Consider the following 14,421-nt stretch of genomic DNA (forward strand, 5'->3'; position numbering starts at 1 on the left):
CTGAATCGTGTCCCCCCTCAGCTTCATCTGTCGAAGTCCTAACTCCCCAGTTCCTCAGACTGTGACTGAATTTGGACATGGGCCTTTAAAGAGGTGATTTGGGTACAACGAGGTCACTAGGATGGGCCTTAATAACTCGATACGTCCGGTGTCCTTGGAAGAAGAAGCGATTAGGACACAGACACACGCGGGGGGCGGGACCCAGAGAGGACGTGGGGAGGAGCTGGCTGTCTACACGCCAAGGAGAGGAGCCGTGGAAGGGACCCACCCTGCCACCCCGTCCATTTCAGGCTCCCGGCCTCCAAATGTAAGAAACCGAGAACGTCGTGCAGCCACGCAGCCCGCGGTCCCCGGGCACGGCAGCCGCAGCTGACCGGCAAAGCCCCGGCCCGCCTTCCCGGAGCCACAGCCAGGGAGGGGTCCTTCTCTGCGGACCCTCATCGGGCTCAGTTCGGGCCGCGTCTGTGAAAGGTTCGGCTTTCTAAGGGAGGCCAGCTAGACTGGGTCTTCGGGACAAAACGGAAGAGGACGCTGAGTGGCGACCAGAGGCCGGCCTCGGTGGCGGTCAGCCTGTCCGCTGAAGACGCCACTCCCTGGGCTCGGCTCCTGCACCCCGCTCTCTCGCCCCTCCGCGCAGAGGTGGACAGAGAGGGCTCCGTCGCGGGCCACTCTGCGGCCGTGACCACACCGCTGCTCGTCTGGGCGACGAGGCTCCCTTCTTTTGGCCCGAGCTGGCCGACAGAGGTGACAGTGGATTTCGACGAGAAGAGGGCTTCTTCTGTCCTCTCACTGGATATTCCAAAGCGGCCGGCACGTGGTTTTCTGGAGAAACAATGGGAGACATAAAGACTCAAGAGCATTGTCTGCAGCCATCGCCACCCTCCCTCCTCCGAGCTTACTTCATCTTGTAAAACGGAAACTCTGGCCCCGTTAAGCACTAATCCCCACGACCCGCTCCGCGCCAGCTCCTGGCAGTCACCACTCTGCTGTCTGTGTTTATGGTTCTGACTACCGTTAAGTACCGCATGAGAGTGGCATCCTACAGTCTGTGTCTTTTTGTATCTGACTTAAATCACTTAGCGTAATGCCCTCCAGCTTGATCCATGTTGTAGCGCGTGTCAGAATTTCTTTCCTTTTTAAGGCTGAATAATACTCCGTTTTGTGTACATACCACATTTTGCTTATCCGTTCATCCTTTGAAGGACACTTGGGTTGCTTGCACGTTTTAGTTCTTGTGAATAATGCTGCTGTGAACCTGAGTGTGCAAATATCTCTTCAAGACTCTGCTTTCTGTTCTTTTGAGTGTATACCCAGAAGCGAAATTGCTTGGTCACACGGTAATTCTGTTTTGACCTTTTTGAGGAGACCCTCCATGACTCTCCGCAGTGTGTAGGGTTGTACCATGTCACATTCTCACCAATGCTGCACGGGGTCCCCGTTTCTCCTCGTCCTCGCCAACGCCCGTTTCCTGCTTTTTTTTTCTAGTGGGTATGGGGTGGTATCTCATCGGAGTTTCGATTTGCCTTTCCCTACCGATGTTGAGTATCTCGTCATGCGCTTATTGGCCATTCACATTTCTTCTTTGGACAAATGTCTATTCAAGTCCTTCACCCGGTTTCGAATCGGGTCGTCTGTTTTTTGATGGGTGAGTTTCAGGAGTTCTTTGGTTCTTCAAGCGTCTTTAAGAAGTTGTTTTCACGGCCATGCCACCGTGAACGTGCCCGATCTCGTCTGATCTCAGAAGCTAAGCGGGGTCGGGCCTGGTTAGTACTTGAATGGGAGACCACCTTGAAATACTAGGTGCTGTAGGCTTTTTTTTTTTTTGGAACCTCCGGCAGCCCCGCCCCCCCTCCCCGTGCCCCACTACGGTTTGCTGTTTTTCGTTATTTTATTCTTTATTTTTTACTGTCGGAGCTGTCTGTGTGCCAGGGATCAGCCCGAGGTGCAAACTCAGTGTCCTCTCTGGCATTTTCTGAGCCTTCCCTTGGGCGTGCATCCCCACCTTCGGGTACACGTGCTGCCGAAGCGAGCACAGTATCACCACCTTCTAGTTTCCTGTATGTGCAGTTGCTTTCAACGTCCTCATCTTTTATGTCTGGCTCCTGAAGAGGGAAAAGTCTCGTTTATGAAATCTTCCCTGAATTCAGCCTCAGGTATCAAACTAATTATTGCACTATTTTCCCTCTTAATTTTATATCTTTCTCATTTAGATCTCGCCTTTGCTAAGGGTATACAGTAGGAGCCTAGCCCTCACCCCAGTACCAAGAACTAGTGTCCCCAACCGTCATTTGCTAACCAGGTTCTTCTTTCTACACTGACCTGTGGTGACTTCTCTCTCATGAACCAGACTCTCGTATATACAGGAGTCGATATCTGAGGCCTCTGTTTTGGTTTATGATGCCGGCATTTTACAGTTTTATTACTGCGGCCTTGGAGCATGTCTCCCCATCTGATAAGATAGATTCCTCTGCCCTTTTCCGTCCTGAGATTATCTTCGTAATTTGGGAAATTTTACTCTTCCTTATTAAATTTTAGAATGCGTTTGAGTTCCTCAAAGAAATGCAGTTGGAATCCATTAGAATTCCAATCGTGATAATACTTGGGCGGAAGTGACATTTTTTATATTAAGTTGTCCCATCCAACAACACGGGACATTTTCTCAGATCTTTTAACTCGTTGCATAGAAGGTAAAAATTTCCCGTTGAGGGTGATGCATTGTTTCCTACATTTTCGGATATTTCATAGCTTTCGTTGCTCTTACGGCGTCCTGTTTTCTGTTACGTACCCTACGTGGTGGTTGTGGTTCAGAGAAAGTGTTATTGATTTTCGTAAGTTGATTTTACAACTGTTCAACAACCCTTTTGTTAGTTCCAGTAATTTGTTCAAATCTCCATGTAGCTCATCATATTATCTGCAAATAATGACATGTTTGCCTCTTTCCTTCCAAATCCTATGCTTCATTTCTTTTTCTTGTCTTATAATATCGGCTGGTTCTTTGTTACGTAATGGCAGTGCTAATACCTTATTGCCCATCTTAATGGGAAAGTTTCTAAAGTTTCCCCATCAGGTGTAATGTTTGCTGTGGGTTTGGATACACAAGCTTTAAAAGCTGAGGCGGTTCTCTTCAAATTCTAGCTTCCGGAATTTCTCCGTGACTCTGGGCCACGAAGGGCTGTCCATGCCCATTCTCCCAGCCCATAAGCATGGCCACATTTCGACGTCCGTTTCATACTGCAACTTCATGACTTAAGAGTTTTTAAGGTTAAATGGTGTTTTACGTGTAGGATATACGTATATAATCACATATATGGATACGGGGAGCATCCTTCACCCCCGTCCTGGAGGGACGTAGCTTGGCCCACGCGGAGAGTGGCGATGTCTTCCTGTTACACACAGACTCGCCGGGGCACGCCCGTGTGGTTGGTGTGCCGACGGGAGGGTGGCATGGAGAGAACACAGGTCGCGAATCAGGCTGTCTCGGGTTCAAAACTGGGACCTGCCACTCACTACTGTGTGACTCCGACAAGGTATTTACCTTCTCTAAGCCTCAGTTTCCTCATTTGCAAAACGGGGGAAGTAACAGTCTCTACCTGCCGGGCGGGGAGGGCACGTGGTGGGATGTCAGACGAAGCCTTCCGGAAGCGTGTTTAGCAGAGAGTAGTGACTGTCAGGCATCGTGTTAGTCACCCATATGGGGAATGTCACTGGCGCGTGGAAAGTGTGGCAGAATTTTTAACGCTATGCAGAATGCTTTTAATAGAAGGTTCAGTGAGAGCTGTAGACAAACTAAACCAACATTTGTTTAAAAATGTTTTTAAAGCTGCAAAAGTAAAAGATCAAAGAGAAATATATTGAAACGAGGGATTATCGGTTATATTTTAATGGCCTCCTTTACATGTTTCTGTTTTCAAATTTTTCTCTAATGAGCACATGATTGCTTTTATAATCTCTTAAGGCATGTTTTATGGAAACAGAAACTCAGTGTGACTCAGCCACGACCGGGCTGCCAAGAAGGCTAGCGCTGCTCTCTTGGGCTGCCTCAGCAGAAGCAGAGTGCCCGGGACGGGAGGCGATGGCGCTGGCCGGACCCTGTCTAGATGACGTTCTGTTTAGCTCCGGGCATAGGTGACCACGGGGACATGAAGCATCGTGGAGGAACAAAAACGTGGCAAGTGTGCGAAGGCCTCGAAGTCCAGAGGAAAATGGCTAAAAAAGCAGAGCGAGCGCGACGCCAGGTCGAGAGAGGCGGGGCTCACTCGCTGGGGCTGGACCAATGGACGACGTGGGGGTCAGAGGGAGGGGGGCAACGGGTGGGGAGGGAGAAGGGAGAGGAAGGGGGGGAAGGAGAGAGAGAGAGAGAGAGGAGCAATGGAAGGAGACGAGAAGGGGAGAGGCGTGGTCCTGTCCTGTCCCGTGTCCCGTCCCGTCCTGGTCGGGTCGTGGTCGGGTGGCCAGTGGGTTGGGGCTGCAGCAGGAGCCCATCTGACTTCAGGGCCCGCCCTCTGCTTTCCCGGTGCCTGGTGCCTGGAACATTCTTCCCCACTCCAACCAAGAGGCAGAGTCTGAGCTGCAAAGTTTTTGTAGATCCTGCCCAGCACCTGTGGTCCATCAGTCCCCGGCCTGCAGTGTCCTTCCGGGGAGTTTGCAAGCTGGCTCTGGGGACAGAATCACCCCCTCTCAGGCCCGGGCCACGCATGGAGACCTCCCCCCAGATGAGGACATTTTCAGCCCAGAGCCCAGGCCCGGGCCAGTCCTGCGGGGGGCCAGGTGCTCTCGAAGGCCCCGTGGGCGCCTCCTTGTCCCGGGCCTGTCCTTCAACCCGCCCGCACTGGGAGCGGCCCCCAGACAGCTCTCTAAGCAGGTCTCATTTTCCTTAGCCTTGATCAGACTGGGCTTGCATCACTCGGAAGCAGAAAAGTCCTGATTTACACACACGGCAGATGTTCGTGGTGAAGAGGATCTAAAACGAGAGGCTCTGAGAAGGTGGCATGTGAAGACACTGTGACAGAGGCGTCTCCCCGAGGGCCAGCGCCTGCCCTACCTGCCCCGAGCCCTCGGTCTCAGCGCCCTGTGTCTGTCTCTGTCTGTCTGTCTGTCTGCATCTCCGTGTGCCCATGGCCCTGACACCCTCCTCCTCCCCGTCCCTCCTGGGTCCCTGTCTGCCATCCCCACACCCCAGCTCGAAGCCTCGTAAGCTGCTCCCTTCCCTCCCTTCCCTACATCCCATCATCCGCCTCCCGGATTGTTCTGGAATCTGCCCCGGTTCTAACTCTCCCACCCTTGCCCTGATTTCGTGTCTCATCATCTCTCGCATGAATGTTTTCAGAGTTTTAAATGGTCTCTGTGCCTCCGCTCCCGTTCCTCCCAAACGCACCCTCCTGGCTGTCACCGTGGCCAGCTTGCACTGTCACAGATGGCGTGGCACCCTGCCCTGCAGAGGGCCCCGTCGCCGGGGAGTGGATCTCAAGGTCGGCACTGCGTCCTGGCCTGAGCCAGCAGCGCCCGCCCTCCTCGCCCCGCTGCCTTCCCAATGGGCTGGCAGCTCCCGCTCAGAGCTTGATGGCTCTTCCGTAGCACGGGCCACCAGGGAGAGGAGGGGCTGCCTCTGCGTTCCCACCACAACGTCCAGTCATTTCCTCAGGCTCAGGGCTTCCCGCCGAGGCGTGGGCACACGGAGGGACTGTGGTCCAGAGCTGGGAGACACCGCCGAAACTGAGCAAATGTCAAGGCAACCCACGAGGTCAGCCCCCCTGGAAAGGACGGGCGGGCTGCACGTGCCAACGCCTTTACTGTTACCTGTCCCGAAGGCCTGGCCTTGACAGACTGTGTTCAAGAGTTCAGGTTTCCCCCAGGGGCAGTGGGGGAGCTGCTGAGGCCTTCGTCAGGAGGGGGATGGCTTGATTGGAAGCAGGTGGTCTGGAGGAGCTGCGATGGCGCTGCGGGCCCTTCTCTGTCCGACCGCCAGGAGCTGAGGTGACGAGCAGGAGGTCATGCAGGACAGGAAAGGTGGAATGGGTTCGAGAAGCATTAAGAAGTTGGGCTGCAGCGTAAAGAGAGGGGGCAGCTGGGTGGGACGCGGGGAGTGCCCACATGGCTTCCTCTCCTTTCTCTTACTCTTCTTCCGAACTGTACCCTGAACTTCTTTGGGGTTAGCAATGCTCAGGTAAAAGACTCAGGCCTCCAGCCACTCTCTGCGGCCCATGACTTGTAGGTAAAAGTGACATCTGAACTCTGAATGCTCCTTAGAGTGTGGGGCCATGCCTTTTTCTCCCTTCCTCCATCCTACAGCCTGGTATTCAGATGTGATGGCCGGAGCGCTAGCAGTCACTTTGGACTAGGAAGCTGAGGGCCACATTCTAGGTGGCTGCAGTGAAGAGGGACGAGGCTGTGTCTGGGACACCTTCATGGAGCTCCTATACCAGCCGCTGGCTGCTTTTCACCTGGAAACTAATAAAACTTCTCTCTTATTGAAGCCGCTGTTTTGTTTTTCTGTTACATTCAGCTGAACTTAGTCCAAATGAAAACTATGACTCTGCAACATTTGGTCAAGCTACAGCCTGGCACCTGAGAGCATTTCTAGGCTCTGCTGTGTCTGTCTCTGGGGTGGGTACCCACGAAACGCAGGCGCCGGATGGCGCTGACGGCTCAGGTGTGCTGCGCCACCTGGTGGCCACAAGGCACACAGCAGTCCTTTCAACGAAGGTGCCGCATGTAGGTAGAAGTCAGGTGTTCTCCTGGGCTATATGGCTTTTCCCAGAGATCTGAACCCCGGTGTGCTGATGTGACCCCGGCCCCAAGTCATCCGTCAGCTCAGCTCACGATGGTATGAGTTCTCCAGAGTCCTGAATGTCCGTGGTCCTCTGAGAACCCCAGGAATCCCCCACTGTCCCGAGCCTCTCCAAACCAGCTGGGGGCTGTTTCCAGCTACCTCAGCTGGCCGTGCTCCCTCCACTCAGGTTGAAAACTTCTGAGCTTAAGGAAGGATTCCACTGACCTCTCATTCTGCAGACGCTGGTCTCAGAGCAAGTCAGGCGGGGAGAGAAGGGAGGGGACGAGTCACGGCCTCGAGGAGGGAACGATCACCCAGGGAGCCTGGTCTGGCAGCTGCCGGAACCAACGGATGTGTGTGGGCTGTGTGTGCGTTTGAGCTGCAGGCAAAGCAGCCTGGGCGAGCAGGCTGGTCAATGCTGCCTTCTGCTGATCACAGGTGCAAACCCGACACGGCCGACAATGTCGAAAGCAGAGTTCGGAATTGCAAGAAGCAACCTTGGAGTTTTAGACATTCTAGAGATTGGCAGAAAGACCCTTGGCACCTGGGCACGCAGGTGTACACCCAGACGGCCGCTGGCGGTGTGTGACTGGTGCCCGCCTTCTCTGTCTGACCTCCACTCGGTGCCTCAGGTGGCTGGACGACCTTTCCGCCCTGATGTTGTGTCCCCGCTGCAGTCTTTGTGGTTAGCATGGCCCCGAGTCACGAAGCGACATGGCCGAGGCTTTGGGGGAGAAGTACGGGTAACAAGGGTGGGGGGAAGGTGACTTCTCCAGCTTCTACTCCAGTGCGGAAATGGGACGCCCGCCTATCCGCGGTGTATGTGTGTGGGGAGGCGGATGTTACTGAGAAGTGGCTTGATGCCTGTCCTTGATGCCTCTCCCAGAGCTGGGGCCAGGCCAAGCTGTCCCCTTGCCCCGGCCACTGGGGTTCGAGTCCTGTTTCCTTGGAATGAGAAGCCAGACGGTGGGGAGGCCCTGGCTTCATAATTTATCCTTTTTATACTTAAATTGACACGAAGGGTATCTATGTGCTGCCCAGGCTAGGTGGTCTGGGGGCTCTGTCCCCGCTCCGTCTCCGTGTGGAGGGCTGCCTGCACTTGACCCCTCACAAAAGGCCTCTAGGAGCAGCAAGTTCTTCTTTGCCTAGATTTTCGAGCTTCCTGCTCTTTATGCAAAGCTGCTCTCAGCCTTCACGTGCATCTCCACCTGGGAAGCAGGTGCCACAAACAAGCAAACATTTTGCTCTCCCTGGGGGAGGAAGCCCTGGGCCGTAGGGGGTGTGTGTGGGGGGCTGTAAATCTCCTGATTTCCCTCAGGGGTCTTCGTGGTCCCCTGTAAAGAAGGTCGGGTGGGTCTGGGTGTCTCTTCCTTCTCAGAGCCCAGCCCTGAGCTGCTCTTTTCTGCCGCTGTCCCGCACCCCCGCCCCCCACACTCGAGCGGCTCTGCCAAGCCTGGCACGGGAGTGTCGCCTGCATTCTTCCAGCAGGACCGGGAGGTGGAATTTCTGCCCTGTCCTCCTCGGGAGACGCATAGGACCAACTGCTGCCCCCCAGGGTCTGAGCCTCCAGCGGGGAGGGGGCCGGGGTCTGTATAGCAAGGTTTGTCCTCCTGGCTCGTCCTCAACCCAGCACCAAACACGAAGATGTCAGGGCAGCCCGGAGCGTCCCTGTCACTGCCTCTGTGTTCTGGGGTCTGTGAGCTGCCAGAGGATGGAGCCAGGCTGGCCACGCGGGAGGCAAGTTACAGGACTACCCGTGACCCAGGTGCATTGGCACGACCCCCAAGGGGTGGTCAGGGCCTCCTCCTGGGGTTTAACCCCACCGTGACGGTGGGTCTGGACCACCTGGCATTGTCTGAGCACTGTTGGTTTTATTTCCTGGGGGCCAATGTGGCTGTCGGCCATGGGCCAGATGCAGGTTCTCCCTTTTCCATTTGCTACCGCTCAAGCTGTCCTGAGACCCTTTCTGCCTCGTTACCCCCAGCTGCGGACAAACGGGCCCACAGACAGGGCAGGGGGACACTTCCACTGGTGAGCCTGGCCCCTGGGTCAGGGAGCACCTCATCCTCCCTCTGTCCCCTGCTTATGAGCTGGACGTTTTCCCTACATCTGGGATGCCTGGCCATCCCCCATCACCCCAGCTGCCAGGCCCCTGACTCCGTGGGTCTCTGGACATAGTACCCCAGGGTCCTTGTCCGGATACCCATGTCCATGTGGGTCTCTCTCTCTGCAGATGCCACCACCAGTGCTACATTAGGCTCAGGTATTAAACAGCCTGTCAAGTGAAGTTAAATCCTCATCTATCATCCATGATTCAATTCAAAGATCTTCCTTTCAGGTCAGTGGGACGCCTGGTCCCAGGGTCCTGCCTGGGGGTGGGCAGGGTCTACCTTCTACTCTTGCCACCCCCTGGGAAGGCTCCAGGGGGCCACCAGGCAGGGTGGGGAGGGGGACTGAGGAAAACTGGCCCTGCCAGTGTGGCCCTTGGTCCCGGGAAGTGAAACCCCTAGGCTGAGGTCTCGGAGTGTAGTACAGGGAGCTGGGTGAGGACCCCGTCCCGATGGGCGGGTGTCATATCTGCAGAGAACGGGGCGCTCATGGCTGGGCCTCGGGGCCTGTGATGCTCAGAGATGTGAAGGCGGCTCACGGGATTCTAAGGCTCACAGCACACGCGGTATTGTGTGCTTGATGTTTTCGGCTCTGGGCTTTCGGGAAGACTCATGGACACTGAGAAAGTCCTGTTCGATTGTCATTGCCTGTTTCTCATCCTTCTTTTAAATTAGCTGCCCTAAAGGCGAGGAGCCTGACATCTGCTCAGGTTCAGGGTCAGGTCTGAATGTGGTCAGTGACTTCTCAGCAATACGCTGCTCACGCGGTGACCTGCCCTGCCCTGCCCTGCCCATCCAGAGCCTCTTGCCGGGGCCACCGATACTGGCCCCTCGGCCTGGTGGCGGGCAGCCAGGTCATCGGGGCTGAGCGCTCATCCACACACCTCTCTCTCTGGTTGACAGGGATGATTCGTGGATCACAGCCAGGAATGCCAGCGTGGGAGCAGGTCTCTTTGTGACTTGGGGGCATAAATTATTCCGAATTCTGGATCCCGTGGAAGGATGTAAGAAATAATGAAGAGGGTTTGCTGGAATGCTTGTCCCCGGAGCAAAAGGGTCCCCTCCCTCCCTCCCTTTTCTTTTTAATGGAAATATAATTCACATGTAACATCATTCATCTAAACTATACAAATCTGTGGTTTTTAATACATTTATAGAATTGCGCAACCATCGCCACACTGAATTTTAGAACATTTTTATGAACCCAGTTAACCCGATAAAGAAACCCTGAAACCGGTAGGAATCACCCCGCTTCTCCCCAGCCCTCTCTAGCCGTAGGAAGTCACGGATCCACCGGATGCACCGTGAGCAGAGAAAGGCCGCACCGTTTTGCGTTCCCACCGGAAACGGACGCCGACTCCGCACGTGCTCGCTTGCGGCCGTCTGCCTGTTGGAGCGTGGCCTTCCTAGGGAAAGTGAAGCAGTATCTTTGTGGTTTTGATTTGCATTTCTCCAGTGACTAATGATGCTGAACATCTTTTGTGTGTTTATCGTCCCTTCTTAGGAGGAACGTGTGTTCGAAGGCTTTGTCCAGTTTTAATTGAGTTGTTTATTTTTTTATTATAGAGTTGTAAGTGTGTGTGTGTGGGGGGGGTCACTTGCTTCTTTCCTTCCTTCCTTTCTTCCTTCCTTCCTTTCTTTTTCTTTCTTTCTTTCTTTCTTTCTTTCTTTCTTTCTTTTCTTTCTTTCTTTCTTTTCTTTCTTTCTTTCTTTTTTCTCTCTCTCTCTTTCCTTCCTTCCTTCCTTCCTTCCTTCCTTCCTTCCTTCCTTCCTTCCTTCACTTCCTTCCTTCCTTCCTTCCTTCCTTCCTTCTTCCTTCCTTCCTTCCTTCCTTCCTTCCTTCCTTTTCTTTTTGTTAACCTACAGGTTAATGATAGAATATTCCAGATAGTAGAAATGACGTTAGGGTGTGCGATGCTCTTAATAGGTGCACTAGCTAATGTTGAAGACACTCCTCTTACCTAAAGGAAAATATGATCGGAAGAAGAAAGTAATGTTTAAAGCACGTTTAAAGTAAAATGTTTCAAAACAAATACATTTCCTGGCTTCTCTTTACACAGAGTTATTGTCTACTGATCGACTAACCTTTTTCCCCCTAATGCTGAAAGATTTGCTACTTCCCTTTTCCTTTTACGGACATTCACAATCTTTTATGTTTTAGTCGTTTCGACATTACTTGAAACAATGTTCAGCTAATTTAAAAATTAGAAAAATCATTAAGATTTTAAATACTGTATCAGTCGTTATAATAGTGCTTTGCCCAACGCCTGGAATGTTTGTCTTCCTGGCGTTAAGATGAAAGGTTTAACAGTCATCGTCTTATTGCCGTAAAAATAAAAGCTCTTCAAACAGGCCTGTGGAATATTAAGCACGATCAAACGTTTGTTTGCTTAATCAACGTCCCTTGGACACCAGGGGGTCCAGCAGGATCCTGACCCAAACCACAGGCACAGCTTTCCGTGAGTCCCTAGGTAAGAAAGAGAGAACCAGGAGCAGCGGCAAGCACAAGCCAGGCCAGTGGAGTGTTGGGGGTTTGTGGGGAGGGTCCCTAGCCTGCTGAGGGGCCCCACACGGCTTCCCTTTAAGGGAAGATAATAGGGGGCTGCCCTGGGTGCCTCCTCTAAAGCCAAACTCGAGTCTCCGAGTGTCCCACCAGCTGGATGCTTGGAAGGGGGAGAAGAGAATGATGACGGGGGTGCTGTGCTGCCTCCCCCGCCCCCCCCAGGGTGGCCGGATGATGATAAAGGACAGGAAGGGAAGGCGGGGCCGAGGCCCAGGTGGGAACCACTAAGCTCTCCATTCCCAGGCGTGGGGGAGGGGGAGGAGAGCTGCATCTGGGGCTGATTCTTTCTCTCCGGATGTGTCCTCTTCGAGAACAGGGGAGAAAGTCTGGGGAAAGTTGGGGAGCCAGGCCGGCTTCTCCTCTGACGTGCATTCTCCGTGTTTCATCGTCCTATGTTAACCTACTCAGTTTGGCACCCAAGCGCGCCGCTGTGGCCCACTCATCTTGGGTGGCTGCAGAGGGTTGCACCTGTCACTTCTTAAAGCCACCTCTGTGATCCCCGTCACGGTGCCTGGGTATGCTACCCGGACCAGCGAGATGGGCGATGCGCGTGCTGAGCCCAGACCCCCAGTCAGTTCACGGCAAGCCCATGGCCCCGCCATCCCGTCCTCTCTTGTTACGGCCATAGTTAAGCCTGAGCCGGCCCTGACAGGACTTTCTCCCTTTACGCTTGAGCTGGCTGGAGGTGGCTCTGTTACTTCGACAGAGGAGATTAATCGACGGAACCCAGATCACGAATCCGACAAACCGTGCTTTCCTCGCTAATAAGAGAAGCGTCGGCACGTTCTGGTGGGTGCTCTTTCCCGCAAACCTGTTGCTTGTCGTTTTCCTTCAGAATCGAACCACCGGGAGGCCAGAGACAACCCAGGAGGTTTGGGAAGAGACGGTGAAGGCACCGTCTCAGGGCCCCTGGAGTTGGAGACGTAGAGAGGGCAGGAGGAAGCAGGGGAGGGAAACACAGATAAAACATGTCAATACCGCCTTTTGGCTCCCTGAGCGGCACCGTGGCGGTCGGCAGGAACACGCGCCTTAGGAAAGGCGGCCAAAAAGGGAGCCAAGAAGGAAGTGGTTGACCTACTTTCTAAGAATGATTGGTCTGAGGGTATGTTCAGTGTAAGAAATATTGGGAAGACGCCGATCGCGAGAACTCGAGAAACCCAAATGGCATCTGGTGTTCTCAAGGGTCGTGTTTGTGGAGCGAGCCTAGCTGATCTGCGGAATGATGAAGCTGCATTTAGGAAATTCAAGCTCACTCCTGACGATGTTCAGGGCAAAAACTGCCTAATTTCCATGGCATGGGTCTTACCCATGACAAAATGTGCTCCATGGACAAAAAATGGCAGACCCTGACTGAAGCTCATGTTGATGTCAGAACTACCGATGGTTATTTGCTTCGTCTGTTCTGTGTTGGTTTTACTAAAAAACGCAACGATCAGATCCAGAAGACCTCTTAGGCTCAGCATCGACAGGTCCCCCAAATCTGAAAGAAGGTGATAGAAATAATGACCCGAGAGGTGCGGACAGATGACTTGAAAGAAGTGGTCAATAAATTGATTCCAGATAGCACTGGAAAAGACATAGAAAAGGCTTGCCAATCAATTTACCCTCTCCATGATGTCTTTGTTAGAAAAATCGAAATGCTGAAGAAGCCCACGTGTGAGCTGGGAAAACTCATGGAGCTTCCTGGTGAGGGTGGCAGTTCTAGAGAAGCTACTGGGGACGAGACGGGTGCTGAAGCTGAATGAGCTGATGGATACGAGCCCCCAGTTCACCAATCTGTTTAAAATTCAGACTTTTCTGCTGACAAATAAAACCTATTTGCTATGTTTAAAAAAAAACAAAAAAAACATGTCAATACCTGGGGCTTTGGAGAAGACACGTCCTGCAGGAAGGCAGGCCTCTGGCCACTCGGTCTGCAGCCTTCCATCCCTCCCAGCCCTCGCCAGGTGCACGTGTCTGAACCCCGCACTGAGTGAGACCCAGTGGCGCGAACAGCGGGACAGCCCCGGAGCCTTGGTTCTGGCGCGAACCTTCCGCGCGGGCGTCGCAGGAGCGCAGCGGCGCCACCTAGCGCCCAGAGGGCGCCGGCGCCGGGAAAATTCCGCGCTCTTCGCGCCAGAGAAGCTAAAAAGGGGAGCCGGGACCGAGTCGGTCTTCCGGGCGGGCCGGGCCGGGCCGGGAAAGCCCCGGTTAGGGCAGGGCACGGGGACGATGAGGAAACAAGCATAGGAGCAGTCTGAGCCTCCTTTTTAAATTTGACACATACCTTTGAATTTCTATGTGTTCTTATAAGATATGGTTATTCGATGCCTGAGATTTTAATAATGCTTTTTTCTCTCTTTCCTTCTGCATGGTCTTTGTTATTTTTAGTAAAATAGTCATTGCTGGATGACTTAGATGCAGTGTTTTGTTCTTATGATCCAGCTCTTGAATTTGGAAGTTGAAAGTTGGTGCAGTGTCCCCACGGCAAGATTTGTTCATTTCTTTCTTTTTTTTTAAGTGTTAATTTCCCCCAGTTTTATTGAGATGTAACTGACATACAACATTGTATTCGTTTTAGGTGTATGACGTGATGATTCAAGACATGTATATATTGCAAAGCGATCACCACAATAAGTTTAGTTAATATCCACCTCCTCACACAGTTACATTTTTTTCCTTGTGATAGGACCTTTTAAGATTTACCCCCCTAGCAACTTTCAAATATGTAATACAGTGTTGTTAGCTGCAGTCACCATGCTGCGGGGCACTTCCCCGGAACTCGTCCATCTCATAACTGGAAGTTTGTGCCTTTCGACTCCCTTTGCCTATTTTTCCAACCTCCACGCCACCTTCACTCCTAACCTCCAATTCCCACCCCACCCCCGCCCCCGCTGGCAACCACCACTCTATCCTCTGTTTCTGTGAGTTTGGTACCTTTTTCAAACACTTTACGGATAAATGCATAAGGAGCCTGGAAAAGAAACACGAGTTTTACTATC

At 53.1% G+C, this 14,421-nt stretch overlaps 1 long non-coding RNA gene and 1 pseudogene across 1 annotated transcript; both read left to right on the forward strand.

Moving 5' to 3' along the window:
- The first annotated feature begins 1,693 nt into the window (after positions 1-1,693).
- On the forward strand, positions 1,694-1,812 carry LOC120601588 (uncharacterized; annotated as a pseudogene).
- A 4,305-nt stretch (positions 1,813-6,117) lies between these two features.
- Positions 6,118-13,093, forward strand: LOC120601481 (uncharacterized). Its single transcript, XR_005652447.1, has 3 exons — positions 6,118-6,128; positions 6,720-6,721; positions 12,965-13,093. It is a non-coding gene; the product is annotated as an uncharacterized LOC120601481 (long non-coding RNA).
- Positions 13,094-14,421: the final 1,328 nt, after the last annotated feature.

Source organism: Pteropus medius, unplaced genomic scaffold (genome assembly GCF_902729225.1).
Source record: "Pteropus medius unplaced genomic scaffold, Ma_sr-lr_union100, whole genome shotgun sequence".
Taxonomy (NCBI): Eukaryota; Metazoa; Chordata; class Mammalia; order Chiroptera; family Pteropodidae; genus Pteropus; species Pteropus medius.